This window comes from Poecilia formosa, unplaced genomic scaffold (assembly GCF_000485575.1).
Source record: "Poecilia formosa unplaced genomic scaffold, Poecilia_formosa-5.1.2 Scaffold18, whole genome shotgun sequence".
NCBI classification, from domain to species: domain Eukaryota; kingdom Metazoa; phylum Chordata; class Actinopteri; order Cyprinodontiformes; family Poeciliidae; genus Poecilia; species Poecilia formosa.
Window position 1 is genome coordinate 367411 of NW_006799957.1, and position 9936 is coordinate 377346.

The window sequence follows — 9936 nt, forward strand, 5'->3', positions numbered from 1 at the left end:
ACCACTCGAAAAATGCAGCAGTTGGGTTGGAAAACATGGGGGGGGACCAGCCTGTATCCCTACATACAGAACAAAATCTTTCCACACATTTCTGGTATTTACTCAAGCAACCGAAGGACCCGGATAACACTGCAACACTGCACAGCCATCTTCCCGCTGAGATCAACACCTGATGGGCTCCACAGCAATCAGGTGCTACATCCACTCCAAAAGCAGAGTGGCAAAAATTAAACATGCCAACCTAATGAATTTAGACTATTTTCTAATTGCAGCATTTATTTAAGTTCTGCTACAATCACGATGAAGGTAGTGAAGGCTTTTATGATTCCTTCTGTAGCTTTCAGCAGTGTAAGCCACAAACTGTTTAGTGCTCAACTTGCTGCTTGTACTCTACGTTTTCAGTCTAATTTGAAAAAGGAAATGTTGCAATTAAACATGAAAGATGACAGAAAAGACACAAACCACCAGAAAGAGTCTTATTGTAACGTTTTAGGTTGCATAAAAAAAACATCACACAACCAGTACTGTTCGCTCGAATGCTTGAATTTTGTGGTAGGGTTTTCTTTGATTCATTTCATCTGATTCTTGTTAGGTTAGGTGTGTTCTCTTTGCCTTCAGAAGTCAGATTTTTGAGGTTTCCAGTCGGATATATGACAAGAACATCCACTAAAGTGGTTTAAGTCTCAGATCAGCCCAGATTTCAATATCCAATATGGCTTTTAACACACAACAAACATTCCTAGAGTTTGCGGTTTTTAGCATTTCTTAGCACTTCTTCCTTTATTTGTAAAAAAGAAAACTTCCTTTAGTGTTTGAACACTTAATATAATCTTGAATTGTGGTTCAGTGTTCATTGCTGTAAGATATCAAGCTGAATGTAGATCTCAGTTATTGTTTTATTCGAATAATTTATCTCCCCTTCTGCTTCATGTTTCATTTGTGTTTTTTTTATTATCCAAGGATTTTAATTTATTTGGTTGTACTGATTAATTTTCCTTATCCTTCATCTTACTCCACTATATCTTTCCATATTTGTGCCCACCCACATTTGTATAATAGTGCCTCGGTTTATTCAGGCTGTTGTCAGTTCCTCTATAATGCTTCTATTTTGTTGCCTTCCAGTGCTTCGTTTCCACTGAGATTGTTTCTGCCGCCAGTTAGACTCTCACTGGGCAGCCAGAGTTAAACCCAATCACCTAACGCACGAGTATGTCTCGTGTTTATTGCAAGCAGTGACGTCTTGTGTCTCTCAATCAATGAACTGTGTTCTGTGACACCAGTAGCTCCACCCTAAACATATCATACCATTGTCCTTTGGATTTATAGCAACTGAAGGGGACCTAGGAATGGTGTATGGTCGGTTGTTTGGATGGTTTTTGCAATGAAAACAAAATAGTTTACCAAACTGCACCAGTCTGCACCGTATAGCTCAGAGGAGGCAAGGCAGAATTTTTTTTTTACCAGTTTGTTTCCTGTTACACTCTCTAGTTTGCTTTTGTGTCTGACGATTTCACACAACATGACATATGCAGTAATTTTTTATTTTGTGGTGTGATTTAAAAAATGTTAAGAATTTATGAGCTACTACTTTTATGAGTCAGTTATTTTTTTACCCCCTTAACTCTCATGACGGCACCGTCCTCATGAACCCATTGACCTACATGTAAGTGTTTTAAGGGTGACAATCAATGAAAAGTAAGCTATTTTATATAACTTATAACTTAATGTTCTTCACAAAATGCTAAAATAAGTTTATCTAGATGCATCTATAAATGCATAAAAAATATTTAAATTTGAATTTTGAAATGGTTAGAGTTGGAATCTGCCAAAGTTGCACATCGATTCTGTTCATGACCTTTATGGATAGAATTTTAAGGGTGGACCAAGGTGTTGATGGGATCCATTTTGGTGTCTCAGGATTGGATGATGTTCTGACTTTTCACTGGAGCAGTTCGCAGACCAAGCGTGCAGCTGCCAGGATGAAAATCAGCACCTCAAAATTAGAGACTTTGGTGTTGAGCCAGAAAAGAGTAGAAGTCTTACCACTTATGCTTCATTTCCAAAGTCCACAGAAGCAGCTTCTTTTTTAAAAGCTCAGTTGGCTCTAGTGGCCTTTATTTGAAAGTAGTTCAACAGGAAACAGGGTAATCAGAGAGGAGGAAGACATACAGCAAATGTCACCAGGCTGGGAATCAAACCTGCAACTACCACCACAAAGACTAAGGCCTCAATACCTGGGTTGTGTGTTGCCCTTGCGCCGCCACAGCACCACCAGAAGCAGCTTCTTTTCCCTTAAAGAAAACATTTGTTCATTGAGCCCCAACCACAAGATTTCATTGATAAGAGCATTCAATCACTCAGGTCATGGAGAGATAAGGTGCATCCCAGCATTCTTTGGAAGAAAGGGTGACTCATTCTGGGACAGACAAACAATCCTAAATGCTAACTCATAAACAAATAAGTTAAAACTACCAATTAACATAACACTCATTTTTGGCCTATGAGCAAATATCTATGTATTTTGAAGACACCCACTGTTAGAATATAAATATAAAACACAAAAATGGAGTCAAACCAACCACCCTACAGACTCAATTAAAAACATGCAAATTTAACATTTTACAATAGTGAATGCATAGTAAATATACTGAATTTCTTTACAAAAGTCAACCTGCACATTCTAGGCTAGATCATCTCGCATCAGTTTTTCCACTTACCGAAATCTTCACTTTCTTTCATGGACTTTTTTAGACGTTTTAGCGCAACGAGTATTGGCAGTGCTGCAGAGAGGTAGTGCAAATCGATTTGGACATAAAACAGAAAACACGTTTTCACATGATGTTCTTTGTAGGCAAACAGGACTGTGCAACAACATCCTCCATGACCTTAAATACAATGAAAGACTAAAGGTTTTATTGCGATATATTTATGTTGGTTGTCCATTAGTCCCAATAATCATTAAAGAGAGAACACAAGATCCAGTTATAATCAAACAATTTTGGCGTTCAGACTATTTAATCTGTTCATAAATCTTAAACTACATGTACTAGACCAGACCATCTCCAATTAGTTTTTCAGTGATCCAAATCTTGAATTTCATTTAATGCCTTTTGTAGAAGTTTCAGCACAATGAGTTTTGGCAATGCTGCAGAGAGGCGGTGAATGTAAGAGAGAAAACATGTTTTCACATGATGTTCTTTGTAGGCAAACAGAACTACGCAACAACGGCCTCAGTGACCTTTAATAAAAGAGAAAGATTAAAGGTTTTACTGCGATATATTTATGTTGGTTGTCTGTTCGCCACAATCATTTTATGGAAAAACAAGATCCAGCTATAAACTGATCATTTCGGTGATTAGATTACTAATATTAAATCTATTAGTATGGGATATTTAGGAATAGTTCTTTATTTTGATTTCCTTCCTTGTTTAGCAAGAGAAATGAACCGCCAGTTCCCGCTTACAGTCTTTGTGTTGGGTTTTATTTTTTTTTATCTATTAATTAAACCCTATATAAGTATTGAAATATCCAAACAGACTATCTGTAGTTGCAACTTTACAGCCTCAGGAAGGAAATAAGCAGAAGGTTTCAGGCTTGCACAAGCAAATAAATTTATCAAATTACCCAACCCAGCTCACCATTTTCAGTCTTTCTCGTCAGTTTTTTTTGGATGATGGTACTTGCCATATAATCTTTTTCTTGCAGGACTCTGACTTGTCCAGGAACAGCTGGAGAAAGGCACCAGCTCCTTCACAACTCTGCATGGACAAGTGTGTATAGACAATGGATGGATGACTGACTTTTTATACTTATCAGCAAATGAGAGCATAAATAAATAAATAAAAAAATTACAGAAAAGAAATTTCTATTTTTAAGCTGTATTTGAGAAAAAGATTACTTTATTCTCCGACTTTTGCATATTTAAGATAGAGACTGCAAGAAATATTACATTCATAGCAGCTACATGAATTAATTTGCTCCGTGAGAAATCAATAAAGCTTCTAATAAGGACAATTGGCTTTGTGTTCATGAGAGTACAAGCATGTGGTGAAGATGTGACGTGGGACAACAGCATTGAGGTGTTTTTTTTTTTTATTTCCCTGCAGGAGACATCCTCCTTGCCTTGTGCAAGTCACTCTGTACACAGATGTACACCGAAAAGAACAGGACAAGAAGGGAAAACAAGCATGTGCAGATGCCAGCTGCAAGGCTGAAATCAAACCATAACAAGATAACTTGCACAAAAATATTGAAATTATATAACCAAGTAATGATGTTTTCCAAAACACTTTTCTTCTCCCTCACTGGTTTCCTGCTCCCTTTTAAAGGATAGAGTGGGCGCAGTAAAATGAGAGAGATAAAACTGAACGTGGGGAAAAATGAATAGCTTCTTCTAGGCTACCGTGTGAGTGTGAGCACTTTTATTTGCTTGTTTTAATTTACCTAAACATTGTTCTGGGTCACTTTTGTTCAACTCCTTTTGTTTTGTGCCACATTCCATATTATATTGTTCATTAATATCAGGTAATAATGAACATAAAATAAATAAACCATCATCAGTTAACATATTAAACGTTTTAAGGTTTTGGTTTGAAAATGATGTAAAATTTCATTCACAACAGTGTTGAGTGCTAAGAAGCCTTGGATTTTGTCAACATGAAGTACATGATGGTGATGAAAGGACAGAATGTTGGAGTTCTGCTCTACCTGTTTTGTTTCCTACCAAAATGCTGTTTATCAAATTTAGTGGTGAACTCCACAGGTGGATTTATCCTGCAGGGACTTTTTCAGTGAACACACTGAACCAGACTTTTGTGTGAAATTCCAAGTAAAATCAGCTGCGAGCAACATGGGCCCAGTAATGCTTTCACCTTGGTTCTGGTAGAGTATACCTACGGTAACCTTGATTTGTGACCCACTGAGCAGCCAGTCTCTTAATATTGATTACTGTAGGGGTCAATTGTGTGTCTTTCTTAAATTGAGATAAATAAGTTCAGACGCCTCTCAAATTTCCCAATCCGCCATAGATTCAATGCATGTACCAGACAAATATTATGACCCAAAGTTGTACATTTCCACACAGACTGTTAGGTCAGTGAGTTCAGCAATTGGGTTTAAAGTAGAGGCTCTGTTGTTCATGGGGGTCCAGGCACATGCAAAGAAAAAACACAGCCATGCACGCTCACAAAGCTGTACATTCATTTGTGAAAAACACCAACACATGCATGTGCGTGGCAACAGACCACTGTGTTCTCAGAAACATATAATACGGAGGCCACAGAAGAAAGAGATTAGCTGGAATCCATTGTGTGGATGAAAACACAATGTACAGTTAGATCAGCCTGGGCTGTTGTAACGCCACTGACCCAGAATGTGAGGTGGCCCCTTCCTCAAAGCCCCCCCTTACACAGAGACTGGAAAATATTTTTAATAGACCAATGGTGAAATAATTCAGAGTACCTCCCCACCACATCCTCCAGCCTCTACGTGTTGAGCCTCTTTCTAAACCGACTTGCTGTGAAAGAATGAATCCTTCACAGGCTTTCCTAAATAATAGTAATAAAAAAAACATTCAATTATGTTTTCATTCTTTTCACAAATTCTGTCAAATAAAAACTCTAACTCTTGGCAATTGAAAAATGAACAGAAAAACAATCCTATTGCAGCTGTTGTCTGGATGTTTCATCACAGAAGTGAATAGATTATTGGCTTTGTCCACAAAGTAGGTCGTTTCAGGCCAGAGCTGCAAGGAAGGATACATCCGTGAACCTGTTGGCCTCTCCTTATAGACTGAGACGTCTGCTCCTGTGGAAGGGAAGACAAGCTCTAAATCTGGGGCAGGATTCCCTGAATGGCTTCCCGTGTCTTCTCTGACATAATGAAGTCAAAGTGATACAATAACAGACGGAAAAAGGGTAAAGCTGATACCAGATCTGAGGTTTACGGTTCAAATATTAATATTCAAAAACAATGCCATATGCTGAGTCAAAATCTACTATCATTTCCTGGCTAAATGTTTCAGTAAACAGGTGCGTCTTGATGTGGTGTTGCTATAGCATAAATTTTAATGACATGTAGTTGCATCAGAGGTAACCAGGGCAATCTTCTGCTCCAGATAGAGGTCATGGAGAGCGTGCACTTGAGAGAACCATGTGACCCCTGAGAACAAAACGTCCTGGGAAACAGTACACTAGAATCTGACTCCACGTTCAAGAACTGGGACGTTCTTGGACTGCAAAAGTACAAAATCTTACCAAGTATTTTTGGTCTACTCCCTAGTTCCAATATATTTGTACAACTGAATTAAGACAAAACCAACAAGTAACTTTTCAGCAAGATGTAGGACCTTGTTTTAAATTGAAGAAAAAGTACTAGTTCCACTGAAAAGTTTTTTTCACTTATACCTTGGGAAAATGTCATGCAATAATGTGAAATAATTTGCCAGTAGAACTAGCAGCTTACTAAGAACTGAGTTAAGCATTGGCAGAGGTGATTAAATCTGAAGACGAATAGATCTGAGAACAATCACAACATTATTTACCTGTTCATCCATGCAAGGTTGCAGAGGTCGACTTGTGCCTATCTCCAGCAGTCTGTGATGGCCTGTCCAGGATGTAACCTGCTAATATGATGCACCCTGGACAGGACAGTCTCCACCATTCTCTTAAGACTTTTGACCTCCAAAAGGGAGATGCCCAGGGAACATCTTCATCAGATGCCTGAACTACCTCTGTCAAATGCTTTCAGTGCAGAGAAGCAGCAGATCTATTCTGACTTCACCCAGATGATGGAGATTTGTAAGGCTGAATGAAGCCGATGAAATTCATTTCAGCTGCCTACGTCTAAGAGCTTGTGATTATCCATGTCTCCTGAACATAGGAGGCAGAGGTCCAGATTAGCACTGAGGTATGGAAGTAAGTGATTGTCAGAAATGAGAAATGATTAATAATGTAATTAGAGAATGGAACTTCCTGTTGGAGGCAATGAAAGACTTTCAGAGAAGATGAGTTTTGTCCACATGGCCTGACGTTGAAAGGTGGTGGTGAATGGGAGTTGGTTTGAGAGAAAAATCTGTCATCTGCCTCAAGCTAGGTTTATTGTTTTGGCATTGAATTGGGTGCAAGGGGCCAAGTCCCAGTCGTACTCCTTCACTGCCCCTTGCAACTCCTTGTTGTGCACCTGCAAATTTTTGCAGCGCCAGCTTTTAATTAAAGTGGTGCTGTTGCAGAATAGGTTCTGCAAGGACACCTGAACAGTCTGTTAAGCTGCTCTGAATTGTTGTAAAAATGCAACCATAAAAGCTACCACATACTGTACATATGTGTGACCTGTGCAGACTCTATGAACAATGTCCATAAACAGTTAAGATTTCATAGTCTGGTGTACCAATTACCTAAATTTATCTTGACAAATTCCTCCTTTTCCTACAATCCACTACACCTACAAAGAGTTCTTCTCCACCAGGGCAACAACCGAACAAGTGGCAACTGGCCATCTGGCTGATGTGCGACCTTGTGACTGATTCCCCTGACTCTCAGCCTTATCAGCTTGGTGAATACCTTTTCTTGCCGAGTAGTTTACTGAATTTATCTTTGTGCAGATGTGTTTGGTGGACATCCACTCTGAGTCCTCAGTGAGTCTGCGTTGAGAACACACGGACCTCTGCGGAATGAAGTACGGCCAAGTAAGTTGGAGATTTAACTCAGATTTGAACCTAGCTTCACTCAGCCCTCAGGGAGTCTGCTCCTCTTTCTGCTTCTACTGATTGGGCTTAATAAACTGCAGCTGCCAGTCACACATAGTAGTGCGAAAAAGTGAGAAAAACCAAACTTACACACTCGTGATTGATGAACTAGTAAATCAGGATCATTGATTTACTAGTTCAGTTTACTAGTCATAGGAGCAGTGCTCTATGACTGTAGATTAAGTCCTGAACAACCTCTTCATCTTTTGCTCAGCTGTGGTATTCTTCATCACCGTCTGCAAATATGAGTACAATATAAAAGTTCTCGGTCACTGGCCATCCAAAGTACCTCTGCAACTCTGTCAGGATAAAGCTACTCAGTTTCAGTAACAGATCAAGAATTACTCTTCTCCTTTTGGAAGAGTAAATCAAAAAACACTTTAGGTCTTAAATTATTTTGAAAGAACATGAGAGTTGGTGGAATAATGAGTTTATTTTTTTCAAAAGTTCACAGGCATGCATTCCTGAGGATACAGATGGTTTTGGCACCAGTACGTTTTCTGTCTAAATGAGTATCCAGTGGCACAGCTAGCTCAACTTTATCTGATATATGAAGGTTTTGGAAAATGTTGTTTTCATGTTTATTTCATCAATATATTGCAAGAGGACGTTCTTTACATTCTCCAGTGGTGAGGCGCCAGGGTTGAGAGTCCAGAAGTCTGATGAGCCAACAACTACAAAAATAGATTCACTGAATTGCTTACCAGATTAAATCATTATCAACGAACAGTGGTAAAAGATTTAGCTTTCAGACCTACGTTAGTTGCTGTTGTCATTTTCCAAATTCCAACAAAGAGTTGATAAAGCAAGAAAAACCACAACACCTAGGAAACACTCCCCAGTCTCACATTTCTGAAAATGTTGAATACATAGCTGAATATTTTGTAAAAAAAATAATAATAATAAAAAAATATCTGTTGATATTTTGCCTTTGGCAGCTTTTGTCATAACAAGGTAAAGTTTATTGTCATTTTGTAAAGACTTGATTGTGCAACTCAAAACAAGGTAAGAGGAACTAGTCAGACTGAAGGTAGTTTAATCCGACTAAAACCAACTCAAATCCTAGAAATGTGCTGTTTGTACTACAATGGCACCTCATATTGCAGCCTAAGTACTACACTGTCTTTGATTTTTTTATATATAATTCAGTTGTGTAAATGTTTTATAAAGTGTTTGTGAAACAGTGGCCCTCTGCAGGAGGGCCCTTCGTTATAAGGGAAATGTGTGGGAGATGTTGTGAAGCTTCAGCAATGATGTTTTTTGAACTTTGTAAGCCACAGGTGTCAAACTCCAGTCCTGGAGGGCCACTGCCCTGCAACATTTACATGTGACGCTGCTGCACCTCACCTGCATAGAATAATTAGGTCATTAAGCCTCTGGAGAACTGATCTACACAAGGAGGAGGTAATTAAGCCATTTCATTCCAGTGTTTTGTGCCTGAGGCACATCTAAACACTGCAGGACAGCAGTCCTTGAGGACTAGAGTTTGACACACCTGTTGTAACCTATTATTATCTACCAAGCAAAGTGGAAGAGCTGCTACTTCTCAGCAGGATGAACAACAGGTTTGCACATCCTGCTGCTGGCATAGGAAACCTGGCTCAGTGAATCCAGTCCTAACACTTGTTTTCATTTGCCAGTCTGTCATTTCAGCAATGCAAATCGAGTGATGGACCTCATAGGAATAAAACAGGTATTGGAATTTGCTTTTGTGTCAACAGAGTTAGGATGTTTGGATTGTCAACCAGCAAAGCCATAAATATTGAGCTGAATAGAGCAGTGTTTCTCTATCCTGATCCTAATGGCATTCTGCTCAGCACGTTTTAGGAGTTTCCCTCCTGCTTCAGTTGATGTCTGATTAACAGGATTTTGCTGAATTGCAATCAACTGAATCATGTGAGTTAAAGAAGGGAACTATCTGAAAAATGCAGAGCAGTGTGCCTTGAGGACCACGGATGGGGAACACTGGAATTTAGGGTTAGGGCCAGTGACTCACATGTCCTTAATCAGTGTTTCTCATTTCTGGTCCTCAGGATCTACTGCCCTACATGTCTTAAGTGTTTCCCTTCTACCACACACCAGAGTGTGTGGCAGAAGGGAAACACTGTTTATCACACAGATGCCTGTGTGATAAACAGGCGTCTGTAGGACTTGATGGCATGGAGAGGAGGTCATGCAATCATCTGAATCAG